General features: G+C 48.4%; 1 protein-coding gene across 4 annotated transcripts in view; it reads right to left on the bottom strand.

Annotated features, from left to right (window-relative positions):
• The window catches only part of TNK2 (tyrosine kinase non receptor 2), a gene marked incomplete at both ends in the record, with an annotated part of 47,923 nt that extends 39,837 nt beyond the window's left edge, over positions 1 to 8,086 (bottom strand). For 2 of the 4 annotated variants that reach the window (XM_081085368.1, XM_081085372.1), the window contains one exon: positions 7,814 to 7,939. Of the gene's footprint in view, positions 1 to 7,813 lie in introns of all 4 variants that reach the window. The other 2 variants (XM_081085369.1, XM_081085370.1) reach the window with 2 other exon arrangements.
• Positions 8,087 to 18,964: the final 10,878 nt, after the last annotated feature.

Here is an 18,964-nt window from a genome sequence, read left to right as displayed (position 1 = left end):
GTCAATTCTTCCCAAATTAACCTATAGATTCAATACAACCCCAATAAAAATCCCAGTAGGTTTTGTTTTTGTTTTGTTTTGTAGAAATTAATAAATTGATTCTGAAATGCATATGGAAATGCTAAGAACCTAAACAACTAAAGCAATTTTGAAAAAGAAGGACAATGTTCAAGATCTTACCCTGATATCAACACTTACTATAAATCTACAGTGATCAAGATAATGGGATAAAGATAGACCAACAGATCAATGGAACAAAACAGAGCCCAGAATTAGATCTACACATATACAGATTTTTAAAAAAATATTTTTTTTACTGATTTCAGAGAGGAAAGGAGAGGGAGAGAGAGATAGAAACATCAATGAGAATCACTGATCCGCTACCTCCTACATGGCCCCTACTGGGGATTGAGCCCATAACCCCGCATGTGCCCTGACTGGGAATCAAACCATGACTTCCTGGTTCACAGGTTGATGCTCAACTGCTAAGCCACACTGGTCAGGCCAGACAACTGATTTTTGACAAAGGTGCAAAGGCAACTCCATAAAGAGACAAGTCTTTTCAAGAAATGGTGCTGGAAGAACTGGATCTCCACACATAAGAAACTGAATTTCAATTCATACCTTACACCATATACAATAATTAACCCCAAATGGAGCAGAGACCGAAATGTAAAACCCATAACCATAAAACTTGTAGAAGAAAACATAACAGCAAACCACAATGCTTTGGGTTAGGCCAGCCGTGGGCAAACTACGGCCCGCGGGCCGGATCCAGCCCGTTTGAAATGAATAAAACTAAAAAAAAAAGACCGTACCCTTTTATGTAATGATGTTTACTTTGAATTTATATTAGTTCACACAAACACTCCATCCATGCTTTTGTTCTGGCCCTCCGGTCCAGTTTAAGAACCCATTGTGGCCCTCGAGTCAAAAAGTTTACCCACCCCTGGGTTAGGCAAAGATTTCTTCTTCATCACACTAAAAGCACAATCCATAAAAACCAAACAAACAAGTTCATAAATTAGAATTCATTAAAATTTAAAACTTCTGCTCTTCAAAAGACACTATTAAGAGAATTAAAATGTAAGCCAGAGATTGGAAGAAAATATTTGCAAATCACATATCCAATAAAAAGGCTTGTATTCAGAATGTTTATACATTTGAGTTCTCAAAACTCAATATGGAAAAAAAAATCCATACAATTAAAAAATGGGCACACAATTTGAAGACATATCACTAAAGATATAAAGATGATGAATAAGAGCATGAAAAGATGTTCAATGACATTAGTCATTAGGAAAATGCAAATTAAAACCACAATGAGATACAACTACAGACCTATTAGAATGTCTCAAATTAGAGACCAAGTGTTGACAAAGAAGTGGACAAACTAGAACTTTCACACACAACCGGTGGGTATGTAAAATGGTACAACCACTTTGACAACAGTCTGGCAGTTCTACCATATGATCCAACCATTCTAGTCCTAAGGATGTACCCAAGAGAAATAAAAAGCACTGGTCCATAAAAAAACTTCAACAAATGCTCGTAGTTTTATTTGTACAGGAAAACCTCGATCCTCAATATAACAGATTAATTTGGGCGAGGGGGTGCCTGTTAAACTGAAAGTCCATCTATATATATAAAAGCCTAAGTGACTGTCCGACCGTCCAACCGGTAGCTAAGATGCACATTGACCACCAGGGGGCAGATGCTCAATGCAGGAGCTGCCTAGCTGCAGTGACTTGGCAGCTGCGGTTCTTGGGTGAAGTACCTTGAACCAAGAAGAGGGAGCCTGATTCCAGGGTTCATCACCTAAGAACCACCCTCTCCCAATCTGGGACCCCTCAGGTGATGTCGGAGAGCCAGTTTTGGCCCGATCCCTGCAGGCCAGGCCAAGAAACCCCACCTGTCGGAGGGACCCCGCTCACTTCACAGACGCCCTTCGAGCCCAAGCACCACCCCAGGTGCGGCTGGCAGGGGAGGGACCGAGGGAGGTTGGCTCCAGGGTGTGTCCAGCCCATCTTGCCCAGTCCCACCCCACCAGCCACCTTCTAATTAATTTCCTTTCAATGTGCACAAATCCGTGTACCATGCCTCTAATCTATATATATAAAAGGCTAAGTGACTGACCATCCATCCGTCTGACCAAGTGACTGGTACATGTGACACGCGCTGGCAATCTGTATATATATAAAAGCCTAAGTGACCATCTGACCATTTGACTGTCTGACCAGTAGCTATGACATGCAATGACCACCAGGAGGCAGATGCTCCAACCAGCAGCTATGACGTGCAATGACCAACAGGAGGCAGACACTCAATGCAGAAGCTGCCAAGCTGCGGTGACTTGGCAGCTGCAGTTCTTGGGTGATGCACCCAGAACTAGAGAGGAGGGAGCCCGATTTCAGGATTTGTCACCCGAGAACCACCCTCTCACAATCTGGGACTCCTCAGGGGATGTCAGAGAGCCGGTTTCGGCCCAATCCTCACAGCCCAGGCCGAGGGACCCCACTGGTGCATGAATCGTGCACAGGGCCTCTAGTCCTATATAATAAAGGGTTGATATGCAAATTGATGGTCATGCCATCGCACAAGATGGCCACCCCCATGTGGTCACAAGATGGCTGGCAGGGGAGGGCAGTTGTGGGCGATCAGGCCGGCAGGGGAGGGCAGTTGGGGGCAACCAGGCTGGCAGGGGAGGGCAGTTGTGGGCAATCAGGCCAGCAGGGAAGGGCAGTTGGATGTGACCAGGCCTACAGGGAAGGGCAGTTAGGGGCAAATGGGCCAACAGGGGAAGGGGGGTTGGGGGAGATTGGGCTGGCAGGAGAGGGCAGTTGGGAGCAATCGGACTGACAGGGGAGCAGTTAGGCGTCAATCAGGCTGGAAGGAGAGTGGTTAGGGGGTGATCAGGCAGGCAGACAGGCGAGCGGTTGGGAGGTCTTGAACACTGTCCCACAGGGATCAGGCCTAAACTGGCAGTCAGACATACCCCAAGGGATCCCAGGTTTGAGAGGGTGCAGGCTGGGCTGAGGGACAATCCCTCCCCCCCCCCCCCGTGCATGAATTTTGTGCACTGGGCCTCTAGTTATATAATAAAGTAGGTTTTCGGAATGCATATGTTAAAAAATTGACAAATTAGTTTACCAGTTTTTACTTATGTAGACATGTTTGTGTAATTAAGTATGTATGAAAAGTAATTTTAAATGTATATTGAATAGGTCCAGTAAATATGTGCATTCACCAGTCACCACGAGTAAACAAATGCACATGGCTGGGGAGTGGCTTAGTGCACATCTGAACATAGGGTGGCCATCTGAATATTTGGTGGCTGGCAGCCATTAATATTGCTGCAGAGCCCGCTGTGTGGCTCAGAAGTTGAGCATTGACCTAAGAACCAGAAGGTCACAGTTCGATTTCTGGTCAAGGGCACATGCCTGGGTTGTGGGCTCAATCCCCAAAGGGGGCTGTGTAGGAGGCAGCCAATCAATGATTATCTCTCATCATTGATGTTTCTATCTCTCTCCCTCTGCCTTCCTCTCTGAAATCAATAAAAATGTTTAAAAAACAACAAAAAATATTATTTAAAAAAACTGCTGCAGAACCCTGGCCATTGTGGCTCAGTTGTTAGAGCATTGGCCCATACATGGAAGGATCATGGGTTCAATTCCCAGCAAAGGCACATACTTGGGTTGCAGGTTGGATCCCCAGACCCAGTTGGGGCACGTGCAGGAGGCAACCAATCAACGTGTCTCTCTCACATCAATGTTTCTTTCTCTTTTTCTCTTTCTCTCTCCCCTTTTCTCTAAAAAACATTAATGGAAAAAATATCCTTGGGTGAGGATTAACAAGAAAAAAAAAGAAAACTGCTGCAGAAAGTCACGCCATGTGACAACAGAACCAATAATGGCATGAAATGCTGTGTAATCATGTGCTAATCATTCACTGAACACTTTATGAGCAGTGACTCTTAGACTTAAATATGTAGATGATAGTTGTAGATATGTAATATTTATGTCGGCAAAATCACACTAGCGTTTTTCCAACATATGGCCTATTCCCTAAAATTTGTTAAAAACAATGAATGTTAATAACAAAAAAACCCAAATTATAAGCAAATCTTAGTTAAAAGCATTCTTAAATTAACAGGATGTTAATTTTCACATGATATATGGACCAGAAATTTTGTCCATTAAATAGAGGTCCACAAAATCGAGGGTTTACTGTAATAACCAAAAACTGAAAACAGCGCTAGCCAGTGTGGCTCAGTGGATAGAGCGTCGGCCTGGGGACTGAAGGACCACAGGTTCAATTCCGGTCAAGGGTATATGCCCGGGTTGCGGACTCGATTCCCAGTAGGGGGCATGCAGGAGGCAGTCAATCAATGATTCTCTCTCATCATTGATGTTTCTCTCTCTCTTCCTCTCCCTCTCCTTTCCTCTCTGAAATCAATAAAAATATATTTTTTTTAAAAACCTGAAAACAACCCATTGATATGAGAATGAATAAACAGACTGTGGTGTATACATACAATGGAATACTACTCAGCAATGAAAAGGAATGTGCTATTGATATTCAAAACAATGCTGGAAGCCAGTTCCAGCATGTCAGCAGGGCTGAATCATCTGGAGATGGCGAGGGCATTTCCCCAAACCTGAAAAGGATGCATCAAATTGATTGCTTGCTGCCAGACAGCTCAGGGCATCTCAATCTACGTGTTATTGCCTCCTACTGGCCAAACACCTGAACAGCCGTAGGCAATTCCCCAATCTGACAATGGACTGTGTATAGGAAACCCAACCCTTTGATGTGTTTACCTACCTCATCTTAGGACAATTTGTGTTAATAAAAAGCAAGGGGTCCTGAGATGAGGAGAACTTAGTTCCTTTAGCTAAGTCTTCTCTGACTCCCTAATGGCTTTCAAAATTATGTTTCCTCTCTGGACTCTTATTTAATTTACGCACAGCGCCTTCTCCAGATTGCTGAACCCTTCTTGATGCCGGATCAAGACCACCGGCATTAAAACAACATGAATGAATCTCAAAATAATCATAGTGAGTGAAAAAAAAAAAAAACATGCTGTATGGTTCCAGTTACATAAAATTCTAGGTAATGCCAACTAATGTATAGTGACAGAAAGCAAACCAGTCTGTTACCTGGGGAAGGGGGATGGCAAAGGAGGTGTGGGATGGAAGGATTACAAAACTTTTGGGAGTTTGGGAATAATGGGTATGCTCATTATCCTGACTGTGGTGTGGCTTCACAGATACAAACATATATTAAAACATTAAATTATGTTTTAAATATTTCCACTTATCTTATACTAGAGGCCCGGTGCACAAATTCGTGCATGGGTGGGGTCCAGCCTGCCCCGATCTGGGCGATGGGGCCAGGCCGGCAGGGGGGAGGGGCCACGAGGGGTTGGCCGGCCCCGCCCCCTTGTCAAACTCCCGGTTGAACTCCCAGTCCAATGGGACAATTTGCATATTAGCTTTTTACTATATAGGATCATTACACCTCAATAAAACTACTACTAAAAACAAACAAAAAAGCACTTCATGTTCCAGAATACAGCATAGAGCAGGGGGATAATTGTGGGCTTTGGGGCTGGAGTAAAAGGTCTGGAAGCACTGGCCCCTCCTCCCCAACATCTGCCAACCAGAGCTCCCGGGGAGGGGGCACCAGACTGACAAAGCAGGGACTGAGCCCTCAGCACTCAAGACACTGTGGGAAGCTAGCATGCTCAGTGGTTGAGCACTGACCTATGGACCAGGAGGTCACCGTTCAATTTGGTCAGGGCATATGCCCAGGTTTCGGACTCTATCCCCAGTGTGGGGTGTGCAGGAGGCAGCCAATCAATGATTCTCTCTCATTATTGATGTTTCTATTTTTCTCTCCTCCCTTCCTCTCTAAAATCAATAAAAAAAAAAAAATTTTTTTAAAAAGACTGGGGAAAAGCATGGCCCACCACACAGGAAAAGGAAATCGAAACCCAAAGGTGTTATCTTGCCCCAGGAGGTGATATAGCTCATACGTAATCTAAACCCAGATCTGGCAAAGCCTTCCTCTTCATCTTCATCTACCACAAATTCAAAAAAGGGGACTTGAAATAAGTGAAGATGTGTGCTTGTGTGTATGTTTAGAACAACTTTTGTTATTGTTGTTAATCCTCACCCGAGGATGTTTTCCCATCGATTTAGAGAGAGAGGGAGGGAGGTGGGGGGAGAGAGGGAGGGAGAAAGAGGGAAACATCGATGTGAGAAAGACACACAGATTGATTGCCTCCCACAGAGAGAGAGAAATATCGATGTGAGAAAGACACATACTGGTAGATAGATTGCCTCCCACCGGAGACCCGACCAGGGCCAGGGATCCAGCCTACAATCCAGGTACATGCCCTTGACAGGAATCAAACCCGGGACACTTCAGTCTGCGGGCAGACACTCTATCCACTGAGCCAAACCAGCTAGGGCTAGAACAGACAATTTTATGCACTGAAGCCAGAGAGACAGAACAAGTCTGGCTATCCCAGAAGAGCCAGGCACCCTGGACACAGCACCTGAAGTTCAGGTACGTAAGTATTTGGGGTGGCAGTGAGACAGGCAGGCGTGGGATGAAGCTGACAGACAAGTTTGGGTTTGATTGAGGAGCAGGCTAACCGGCTCCTCCAGCACAGTCCCAGGGGCTGCCTACCTAGGAAGTCACCACCACTCCCCAGTCCCAACAATTTCTACCCTGTCTGCTTCAGACAGGAGCCTGGGGGCCATGTGACTTAGAGCCACACCTCGGGCTGGGGCAGAGATTGGTCCCAGCTAAAGGCCCTGCAGCAAGCTGCAATTCTGCACACCATCTCCCAGTCTCCAAGGTCTAGAGAAGCAAAAACCAGACTGTACCAGGTAAGAGGTGAGCAGCCCTAGGAGAATGAAGCCCATATGCTGGCCAACCAAGCCCCAGGGGCAGGAATGAGAAGGCCTGACACCCGGGGCCATGAAGGAATCAACACAGTCAAATCTAGCCCCGACCGCTGCAAACCCCACCTCTAGGCTGGCCTAGGAGCTGGCTTCAGCTGGTACCGAACCCATGATGCCACAGCTGACCATCTGCCCACCTCCACAGGCGAGGGCTGAGGTCTGGGCCACAAAGGATGCCCAGAGTCCAATGCTGTAGGTATCCTGTCCTCTCCCACCCCTTTCAGGCTGGGGTCCTCCAGGAGACGGACAGCCTACCCAGTAGCTCTCCACCCTCCTGCCCACTATCCATCCTTGGCCCTGGGCCCTCCACATTAATCAGCTGTGACAAGAAGGTGTGGCGGGAGCAGGTCAGGCTCGTGCCCAAGTCACGGGCTGCCACACAAGATAAGGTCCTGTTAACACAATGCTGCCCTCTTCCCTTTTTTCGGAATGTGTTGTAAGGACTTGAGGCAACAACCCATGCTGATTGCACCATCCCAGCTCCGGCATGGAGGCACCCCCATCTCCAAAGGCAGACAGGTGGAGGGATGGCGGCCTCCTCTGCAAGCTCAGCCCGTGGCTACCCCTCTCTTCCTCCTGCCCAGGCCTGGCAGCCACCCAGTCTCACCTCCAGTCTAGACTCTAAGGAAATGCCCCATCACTCTAGTTGGCATGCAGGGTACTGGGGGGGCGGGGTTCGGCCTCTCTGTGGAAAGCTGCACCGTCTTCCTCCCTCCCCAGGTTTAAGCACGGGGCAGTGAACAAGGGCGGTTTGGAGAGCACCCTCCCCCGGGGTGACCGCAGCCTCCCGGCTTCCAAACACCCCAATTCCGGCGGAGAGCAGAAATGGGCTTCCTTACCTCCTGCTGCCTCTCCGCAGACACTGCTTTGATGATGTCCGGGCTGGGGTGGCAGGAGAGGATCCAGCAGGGCACAGCCTGCTCTCAGGCAGTCGCTTCCAACGCTCCCAGGTTCACAGCGCTCTTCTGCTCCCCACTCCTCAAACCCCTACATCCTGTGCTCCCTCCAGCCCTGGAGCGATCCTGGCACCGGGCAGCCCGCCTGTGGCTTACCACCTCCTCCTCCGCCGGCGCCTCCGGGTCCGGGGCCCCTCAGGGAGCCCCTCTCCCCCCTGCGACCCCTTCCCGTCCAGGAATGTTTCCTGGACAGCCCGCACCACCTGTCCCTCCTGCACCCCCGGAAGCCAATTTGCTTCCTGCACCCCCAAGCGCCCCTCTCCCTCGGGGCCCTGGGGCCCCACAGGCCGTGCCCTCCCCACCAGCTCGGGTCTCTCTCTGCGAGTCCGGGTCTCTCCTAGAACCACCGCCTCCCGTCTGAGGTGCCCGCAGCTCTCCCAGTCCTGCCCGCCCTGCTCCCCCGAACTTTCAAGCCCCTTCCCGCGCTCCCAGGAGCGGTCCCCAAATTCGGACAGCTGCAGCAGCCAGCGTGGGCTCCCCTCCCCCCGCTCCTGCACCCCGGAAAGGGCCTCCCCGCGCTCCTGCACTGCGGGGCTGCCTTCCCCCTTCTCCTGGTGCTGCTTGCGGGCCCCCAGCCCCACCTCTTGCACCCCAGGCCAGCTCACAGAGCTCGTCCACTGCGGCGGGCGCCTCCAGTCCGCGCCGTCCGGCGTCCCCCACGCCACCCCCAGGCTGGGCTCCCGGCCGCGGCCGCCCCGCTCCTGCACCCCCGCGCCCACGCCGCCCTCCTCCTGCACCGCCGGACCCACGCCCCCCTGCTCCTCCACGCCGAGCTTCAACCCGCGGAGCTGCTGCGGCCCCCAGCTGAGCACTCCGACCCGCTGCGGCTGCTGCTCGGGCAGCGCGGGGCTCAGTCCGCCCCGCTCCTCCTCCGCGCCCTGCTGGGGGTCCCCCGCCCGCGCCGCCCAGCGCACTCGCTTGCCCCCCAGAGGCCGCGCGGTCCCGCCTCTCCAGATGGTGCTGCCCTGGGCGCTCGTTCACACCGCCCCCCGCCCGCCCCGCTCCTTCCGCCCCGTCCCCCGGGAGGGGGCTGCGGAGTCGCGTCCCTCCGACTGCGCGGTCGACCCCACGTCCCCGGCACGCCTCCCGCCCTCCCCTCGGGCGTCGACGTCCGCCCAATGGGCACCGAGCCCTGCGCCGGCCCCCGCAGGTGCTGCGGCCCCGCGCGCCGGCCCGCGAGCCAGGAGCGCCCGCCCTCCCGCCAGAGTCCCCGGAGCCCGCCTGCGCCTGCGCTGCCCAAGGCGGGGCGGGGGCGGGGCCCAGCACGCCCTCTTAAAGGGCCAGGTTCCGCTCGCTCCTCCCCCTACCCTCCCTCTCCCCTTTCTTCGCTTCACGCCTCCTTCCTCCTTCAGGCCATGCTTGCGTCTTCCAGTGATGCCAGAAAAGGAAGGCGAGGTGAAGCATGAGGTCAGGCGTTAACACCGGGAAGGTGTAGTCAACCACACCCAATGGAGGAGCACTGACATAGGAGTCTTGGATTCGAAGCAGCAGTTCAGGTGTGCTGATTTACCATGTGACCGTGTAAAAAGTCACTTCCGTCTGGCCTCGGTTGCTTCGTTTCTAAAATGAGGAGGATGGATTGGAAAGTTTTCAGGGGCATAGTCTAATGAGTGGTTGATTGCAGAGAAAGGTTCTAGTGCAGGGGTGGGCAACCCCTGGCACGCGTGCCAAACATGGCACGCCAGGAACTTTTGCTGGCACGCGAAACCCTCTCTTAGAATCTTCCATTTACAATTTTTTTCTTAATATTGACTTTTTTATTTTTCAGATAAATTCAGTGTAGGTGCATCCTAGATAAATAAATACTTTTACATAACAAGTTATCTTAAAGACCATAGGCGTGGATTGAGGAGAGAGGGGAAGAGCAATTTCTATGCCTCCGCCTTAACTCTCCCTGCCTTCCTAGATTCGACCAGTGTTTTGGTTTCATCCACATACACTTGTGAATCTTTGTTCTCAGTGATGAATTTTGTTAAGTCTCGTAATAGGAGTAGCCTGACAGATGAAAGTAGTAGCTCGTGCATATCTCTGAAGCTCACGAAATGTAAACCTGATGTAAAATCTCTGTCATCAGTGATGCAGCAGCAAAAGTCCCACTGATAATATCAAACGGAGTCATAGTTTTCTGTCGGACTATCAGTGTACATGTATACATTAAAAAATAAATGTATTTTTCATCATCATATACTGTGTTTTTGTTGCTCAAATGAATTTTATTATTTCTTCAAGGTTCTCCACATACATACACCTTAAGAGATATCAAGTAGGCGTAACATGTTCTCAAAAAATGAGGGTTGGCACGCAGAAGAATTTTGAGTCAGAGATTTTGCTGGTTTTGGCACGCACTCACAAAAAGGTTGCCCACCCCTGTTCTAGTCCTAACAGATAAAATGGAGCCCTGAGGCCTAGGAACCTAGGCCAATCTCCCATCCCTTTTCCCAACAGAGGGCGGAGGGTGCTTGAAGGGTATTTCAGGAAGGGAGCACTCTCTTGGGCATGTGACACTTTCTGCTGAGAACACAGGCAGAAAGAGCCCCAGGCAAAAAAGGGGGCCCTCCTCCTGTCCGGCTGCTTCTAGGGGTACCCATGAGGCCGAAAGTGGGAAAGAATTATAAATTTATTAGGTCATCTGTAAACCAGATGGGCTGAGCCCTAAAATGGCACCAGCACCCAGGGATGGGGAGTCAGAGAATCTAAAGGACTCTCGACGGGCAGTTTGCGCGGGGCATTCTCTGGGCCTCTATGGCCCTCTTCTCCCTGTACCCACAAAGGAGGAGAAAACTTAGAGCGCCTCCTCCCAGTGGTAGTGCAGCCTAAAGACCAGTTCCTAGCCCAACTGGAGGCAGCCTTGGGATGTGGAGTTTAGAACCCAGTTGGCCGTTCTACTGACTGTACCTCATTATACAATAGTATAATAATAAAATAACCCCAGGAAGAAGTGTCCCCCAAATCGGACATCAGAGAGCTGTGTGAGGGTGGTTCTTTCTGCACTCCCATTGTCTGGCATTGGGCCCAAGGGCCCTGGCCAGAGGACAGCAGGGCAATGAGAAGGGGATGGGTTCCAGACACCCATGGGGGCAGGGGGAGGAGGGGAGGATTTGTGTCCAGACACCTCTGATGGGGGACCAGATGGGGTGGATTTGAATCATTGCTTCTTACCCTGTGAGGTGGGCAGCCCAGCTTTCTACTAAATCACTTCATAGCAGTGTGTGTAACAGCTGCCCTTCCCCATGGAGCCGGGGCTGTTGAGCAGGAGGCTAAAGCACCCTACCTGGGCCAAGAGAGGGTCTAGGACAGACAGGACTCCTGACCCCACCTATGGGCACAGCTAGGCTAAAGTCTTCCCCCTTGTGGCCTGGCCTCAGGAAAAAATCTCAGCGGGAGGGACGCGGAGGAGGTATCCTCTCCCCAACCTTCCTCACACTAACCTCAGTAATGACAATTGCTAAAGTGTTTGGACCCTTCCTATTGGTAAGGTCCTGTCCTTGGCATTTATTTACAGCCAACCCCCACCACAACCCAGGGAGGTACACATTATCATCCCCATTTTACAGATGGCAGAACTGAGGCTCTACATAACTAAGTACTGTAACTTGCTCAGGGCCATACAGCTGGTTATAGGGAAACCAGGATTCAAATCCAATTTTCTGACTCACAAGTCTGCTCTGAGGCACAACAAAGCAATGCCAGACCCAGGAGCTTCATTTTGGGAAGCACTGGTTTTGACTAGACTTTTAGGGGTCAATAGATGCAAACAACTGATTGGGAGCAAGCTTCTCTGCCAGTAAATCAAGCTCCAAATCAAACAAAGCAAGGGATCAAAGCACCTGCATCCTGGTAGATCCTGTTTGGTGATTCACTGGGGGAGCACAGGTCCCCATTCTCCCACCTCTCCACCCGTTGCCCTCAAGAGCCAGATCCATGCCTCGAACATCCTTAGTGTAGGGTTTTCTGTTGCTTTAGGAAAAGAGGCCTCCTGCTCCCTTCCCCCATCCTGCCTAGTCCTAACCCCCCGGACTGTCCTCACCTACCACCATGTTGAACGCGAACTTTGCTGGGAGTTGTCTCTGAGGCTGTCATCTCTGCACTGTTCTGTGACTCCCGTACTAGGAGCCAGGGAGACACCTAGGGAGACTGCTCTGCCCCCCGGGGAGCTGACAGCATAATGGAGGAGAGAAGACAGCTTAGAAGCCCAAGGCTCAGCAGATACAGGAGGTGCTGTAGGCATAACTCCAACCCTCTAACATGCCTGTGCTAATTACCTCCCAGATTTGGAGCTTAAGGAGAGCTGCCCACAGCAGTGACTCTGCAGAGAAAAAGGGCTTGTCAGGTCTAGTTCAAAGTGGAGGCTCGTGATGGCGCCCTTAAGAATCTCCTCTGAGAGATGATTACACTGCGGGCAAGGCAAGGAGGGCAGTTCAGGGGTGGTGATGCCGCCTGACTCATACCTGCAAGCAGGTGCTCCGCCAAGAGTGGTGGAGGCTGCTGAGGTCTTGGGCTGAAGGTTTTTTTTGTTCTGGTTTGTTTTCTAAAATAGAACCATGTTTTTTAAATGACTGTTGCAACGTATTAGTAGGAGATGAACTGAATTTAGTGAGGTTTGACTGGCTTATTTTTTCATGGGAGAGGACACTAATGGAATAGAAAATACCAGAATGTAATTTTTTTGAACTTTTTGTTGAAGTATATATATCCAGAGACGTGCAAAAAACTTGCACATTTTACAAAGTGAATATGCCCGGCACCCAAATCAAGAAACAGAACCAGCTTTCTGGGAGTTCCCCACAATGGCAATTTTTATTTTATTTTAAATATATTTTATTTATTTTTTACAGAGAGGAAGGGAGAGGGATAGAGGGCCAGAAACATCGATCAGCTGCCTCTTGCACAGCCCCTACTGGGGATGTGCCCGCAACCAAGGTGCATGCCCTTGACTGGAATCGAACCTGGGACCCTTCAGTCTGCAGGCTGACGCTCTATCCGCTGAGCCAAACCGGGTAGGGCAATTTTTAAAAGAAATTTTTATTATATTCATCTTCTAGCATGCCCTTTGCGGGGGAGGAACAAACTTTCCTCTACCCCCAAAGTTCTTCTGGCTGGCCTAATAATAAAATAAACAGGAGACAGATTAGCAAGAGAAAATAACCAAATTTAGTATATACATATGTCTGGGAACCCACATGCATGAGTCAGCGACCTCACATGCACGAGAGGCTCAGAGATAGAAAGGGGGATTGAGGTATATTAGACATCCTGAGCCGGGGATGAGGGCAAGCACCGGAAGATAAAATTTCTCCTGACCCTGAAGATAAAATTGGCTTTCCCTCAAAGTACTCTACATATAACTGAGGTACAGCTTGAGGTGGCTCATTCTGAACCCTCGCACTTTCATATTCATGATTTTTAAATGTCCAACAACCTTCTCTGCTCCCTCCCCTGCCCCCACAGACAGAATGTAAACCACGACAGGGATTTTTGTCTGGGAACAGACTGACACAGGCACCTAGAACAATGCCTAGCAGGAAGTAGGTGCCAACAATATCTGTTGAACGAGAGTGCATTTCAGGTAGTAAAGGTATTGTTTTGTGACATGTTTGTTTCATTGTGTATACACACGTGCACTTTACATGGAAAATGAAATCTATTTCTTTCTGTAGGTCACAGCCAATAACTTCTGAAAGCCACTGCTCCAGCTTGAGAAACTCGCAGAGGCTGCAATTCAGGCCAGAGCAATGGGCAGAGGTGAAGCAGAACGATATGCTAATGAGATCCATGCTTCTCAAACTTCAGTGTGGGACCGAATAACCCATTGAGATGCAGATTCTGATTATGCTGAGACTTCTGATTTCCATCTACACTTTGAGTAGCAAGCCCTTGGACCCAGAGATTCTCGATAATGCTGCACGTAAGAATCACATGAGACAATCTTAAAAACACGGATGCCCAGGCTCCACCCCGGAACAATTACATTGGAATCCCTGGGGTGGGGCTCAGCATCCAGTTTTTAAAAGTTCCCCAGGTGATCTCCATGTACAACTAGAAATGGCAAGTCCTTGCTTCTCTAGTGTCTCCCAATGCCTGAGGCAGGAGAGAAGTGAGGCGTTGAATCAGGACTGATATCCAAGCAGACAATCTGATTTGACCAAGGGCAAAAGATTTCTTAGTCAGGCAGGGACCGTTTGCCTCTTAGTGGAAGTAAAGGGAAGGGCATCTGAAGGAATTCTTGGGCATGAGGCTGTTTGCTAACCCAGGCCATGTTTTCCCAGGACCAAGAACAAACAGTGCCTTCACCCTATCCAGCAAGTCAGAACTCCCCCGATCTGCTTTGGGGACCAGGCTCACATGCCCCCAAGCAATTCAGACAGTTTCAAAACCTTACTAGGGCAGCTGCTCCTACGTGTCTGCCCCGCCCCCCCAGTTTGAGATAAAGGGCCAACTGAGCCAAGAGATTACAAACCCTGGAGCAGCATGGACTATTCAGAAAGGAGTGCCTTAGTCCTGGGTTCTGGCGCCCCCTGGCAGACACCTAGAGTTGAAGTTGGTAACCAATAGATAGGTAGGTATTCATCTATCCTGAGTCCAGTCAGTGTTGGGCAAATCATATAAGCCATGGGCCAATATGCAAAATCCAGAAACTGCTTGGGGGTGGGAGAGAGACAAGATAGCATATGAAGAACTGGCTCTTTTTATTCACCTACTCCTTTACATCCCTGAAATTGGGCTTCCCCTGAACTCACTGTATTAAGTTTGGAAATGAGAAGCACTCAGGGCTTACCATTAAATGGTGAGGTATTTTTTTCACTTTTGTACTTCCTTGCTATTCCTCTCTCCTTCCTGAGTATTTTATTATTTTGAGGCTATTTTATTTTTTTTTTAAGTTTTTCTATTTTTATATATTCTTATTGATTTTAGAGAGGAAGGGAGAGGAAGAGAGAGAAACATCAATGATGAGAGAGAATCATTGATTGGCTGCCTCCTGCACACCCCTACTGGGGATCGAGCCCGAAACCTGGGCATGTGCCCTTGATCAGAATCGAACCTGGGACCCTTGAGTCCACAGGCCAACACTCTCCACTGAGCCAAACAGGCCAGGGCTATTTTAAATGGAATTGTTAATTTCCTATCAGATTGATCTTTGCTAGTGCATAGCAAGCAGTACAACTGATTTTTTGTGTGTTGATTTTGTATCTTGTACCTTTCCTAAATTCTTTGTTTTTATGTATAAATTCTTTAGTTTTCTACATGTAAGATCATGTCATCTGTGACCAGATACCTTTTGTCAATCCTCACCCGAGGATATTTTTCCATTGATTTTTTTAGAGAGAGTGGAAAGGAGAGGGAGAGACAGAGAGAGTCACATCGATTGGTTGCCTCTGACCCCATCCTGACTAGGGCCGGGGATCAAGCCTGCAACCCGGGCTTCCCTCCAGGGGTACATGCCCTTGATCAGAATCGAACCCAGGACCCTTCTGTCTGTGGCCAACGCTCTATCCAAACCAGCTAGGGCTACTTCCTTTTCAATTTGGGTGCCTTTTGCTTCTTTTTCTTGCCTAATTGATCTGTCTAGAACTTGCAGCACTACATTGAATAGAAGTGACAAAAGTGAGCATCCTTTTCTTGTTCCTGATCTTAGATCAAAAGCTTCCATCTTTCACCATTGCATATGATATTAGCTGTGTGTTCGTTTTTCATATATGGCCTTTAGGACTATATTGGGGAACTTCCCTTCTATTCTTAATTTATTGAGTATTTTTTAATCATAAATGGGTATTGGATTTTTTTTCAAATACATTTTTCTGCATTAATCGAGGTAATCATGTGTGTTTTTCTAATAATGTAGTATGTTATATTGACTGGTCTTCATATATTAAACTCTTCTTGTATTCCAGGAATAAGTCCCACTTGGTCATATTGTATAATTCTTTTAATATGCTGCTGAATTCAGTTTGCTAGTATTTTCTTAAGGATTTTCCATCAATATTCATAAAGTATATTGGCCTGTGGTTTTCTTTTCTTATACTATCTTTGACTTTAGTACCAGGATAATGCTGACCTCATAGAATGAGTTAGAAAGTGTTCTCTCCTTTTTACTTTTTTGAAGAGTTTGAAAAAAGATGGTGTTAATTCTTCTTTAAATGTTTGGTAGACGTCACCAATGAAGCTATCTGTCTCTTTAGGGACATTATCATTTATTCTATATCGTTCTCCTGATACCCTTTAGTTCTAAACTCCACATCCCAAGGCTGCCTCCAGTTGGGCTAGGAACTGGGTCTTTAGGCTGCACTATCACTGGGAGGAGGGAAGCCCGGGTCCCGGGTGCTGGAGGGAAGCCAGTGCTGGCAGCTGGGGGAAGGCAGGCCTACTCTTGCATGAATTTTCATGCATCGGGCCTCTAGTATGCTATAAGATCTTTGGTTAATCTCTTCCTGCCCCCCTACCCTTCTTCCCTCTGAGATTCATCAGTCTGTTCCATGTTTCTATGCCTCTCATTCTATTTTATTCATCAGTTTATTTTGTTCATTAGATTTCTTGTTCATTTATTTTTTTCTTAAAGAATAGCATTTAACATTTCATGTAATACTGGTTTGGTGGTAATGAACTTCTTTAGCTTTTTCTTGTCTGCGAGGCTCTTTAAGTGACCTTCAATTCTGAATGATAGCTTTGCTGGGTAGAGTAATCTTGGTTGTAGGTCCTTGCTATTCATCACTTTGAGTATTTCTTGCCACTCCCTTCTGGCCTGCATAGTTTCTGTTGAGAAATCAGCTGACAGTCATATGAGTGCTCCCATGTGAGTAACTAACTGCTTTTCTCTTGCTGCTTTTGAGATTGTCTCTTTGCCTTTAACCCTTGGCATTTTAATTATGATGTGTCTTGGCTTGGGGCTTTTTGGGTTCCTCTTGTTTGGGACTCTCTGTGCTTCCTGAACTTGTAAGTCTATTTCTTTCACCAGGTAGGGGAAAATTTCTGTCATTATTCTTCAAATAGGTTTTCAATATCTTGTTCTCTCTCTTCTCCTTCTGGCACCTTCATAATGTGAATGTTGGAACACTTGAAGTTGTCCCAGAGGCTCCTTACATTATCTTCATATTTTTGGATTCTTTTTTCTTTTTGCTCTTCTGATTGGGTATTGTTGTTTTGCTTCCTTGTATTCCAAATCATTGATTTGATTTCTGGAATCCTCTACTCTACTGTTGAATCCCTGTAAATGATTCTTTATTTCAGTTAGTGTATGCTTAATTCCTGACTCATCTTTTTTCATGTCTTTGAGATTCTCACTAAGATCCTTGAAAGTCTCACTAAGGCCCTTGAAGCTCTCGTTAAGTCCCTTGAAGCTCTCATTAAGATCCTTGAGTAACTTTATAACCATCGTTTTGAACTCTATGCAGTAGTTTGCTTGCTTCCATTTCTTTCATTAATAATATGTTTCTTTGTCTCTGCATTGTGGCTGCTTCCCTGTATCTGTTTCTGTATTTTAGGTAGAGCTGTTGTCTCCTGGAATTGGTAGAGTGGCCTTATGTATTAGGTGTCCTGTAGGGCCCAGTGGTTCAGTCTCCCGAGTCACCTAAGCTGAGCACTCTAGGTGCACCCCTGTGTGGGCTGTGTGCACAGTTTTGTTGTAGTTGAGCTTTGATTGCTGTTGGCGTCACTGGGAGAAATTGACCTCCAGGCCATTTGGCTCTGAGAACCAGCTGTGTCTACAATGGAAGAGCTGCTGTGCAGGAGACACCCTTATGGGGCAGGACTTGCTTCAGTTGGGGCTTTGGTGCTCACTGAGTCTGCCCCTTGAGTGTGTCACTTGTGGATGTGAAGAGTTATACTCTGGTATGGTCTGAGGCTGTCCACTGGGTGCACTGGCTCTGGGACCTCCCAGGAGGTGCAAATTCAGCTACTGCCTGGGGCCACCGAGGCAGGAGCTACAGAGAGATCTGCAGAGCTAGGAAGTGCCCAGGCAAAGCCCAACTGTGAAGTAGGCAGGGTGGTGGGCCTTTTATTGATAGGTTTGGGGCATGATGACTCCAGCTGCTGCTTAAGATATTTTAGCACAGTCTGAAGCCTGAAACAGGACAGACCATTGATATGGAAAAGCAGCTGCAAACAGCTTGGGTGAGGCTGCAAATTGGATGGGGCAGGGTCTCAGGGAGTCACCTGGGCAGAGCACACAGTGTGGGCCAAGCTGATGGAAACTCAGCTATGGCTGCTAGTCAGTTCTACAACAGGGGAGGTCCCGGCACATGAACAACAACTCCTGTGAACACCCCTGTCTGGGAGAATGCTGCCCCTGAGTTCCTGCCCCAATGCCAGATAGTCCAGTTCCTTCTATGTTCCTGGATTCCCCCAAAGCCACCATCCAGCCTTGGAGCTCAGAGAAAGCGGGATCATATAAGTTCATGCGCAGGCCCTTTAAGAGGAACACCTGGGACTCCAGCAGCCACTGTGTCACTCAGCCAGGATCCCAGCTGGTTTTTATAGCAGTTATGGGGACTTCTCTTCCCAGCTCTGGAATCCTGGTCTAGGAGTCAGGTGTGGGACGGGGACCCCCCTGCTTCTCACAGAAGTCTTTGGAGATATCCCTCCAGATTAAAAAACGCCACACATGGGTGTCAGACCAGCCCAGTCCACTCCTCTGCCCCTCCTCCAGCCTCAATGTACTTTCTTCTTCTCTATTTGTAGGACTTCCATTCAGCCAGATTTTAGGTGGTTCTGAATGATGGTTGTTCTGTATTTCAGTTGTAATTTTGATGTGGTTGTGGGAGGTGGCGAGTACCAGTGTTTACCCACATTGCCATCTTTGGCAATGAGATTTTTGGCAATGACTTTATTTTTTTAATATATTTTATTGATTTTTTACAGAGAGGGAGAGGGATAGACAGTTGGAAACATCGATGAGAGAGAAACATCAATCAGCTGCCTCCTGCACACCCACTACTGGGGATGTGCCCGCAACCAAGGTACATGCCCTTGACCGGAATCGAACCTGGGACCTTTCAGTCTGCAGGCCAACGCTCTGCCCACTGAGCCAAACCGGTTATGGTG

Source organism: Myotis nattereri (genome assembly GCF_964212035.1).
Source record: "Myotis nattereri genome assembly, chromosome: 3".
Taxonomy (NCBI): domain Eukaryota; kingdom Metazoa; phylum Chordata; class Mammalia; order Chiroptera; family Vespertilionidae; genus Myotis; species Myotis nattereri.
This window is presented reverse-complemented; position numbering and strand designations above follow the sequence as displayed.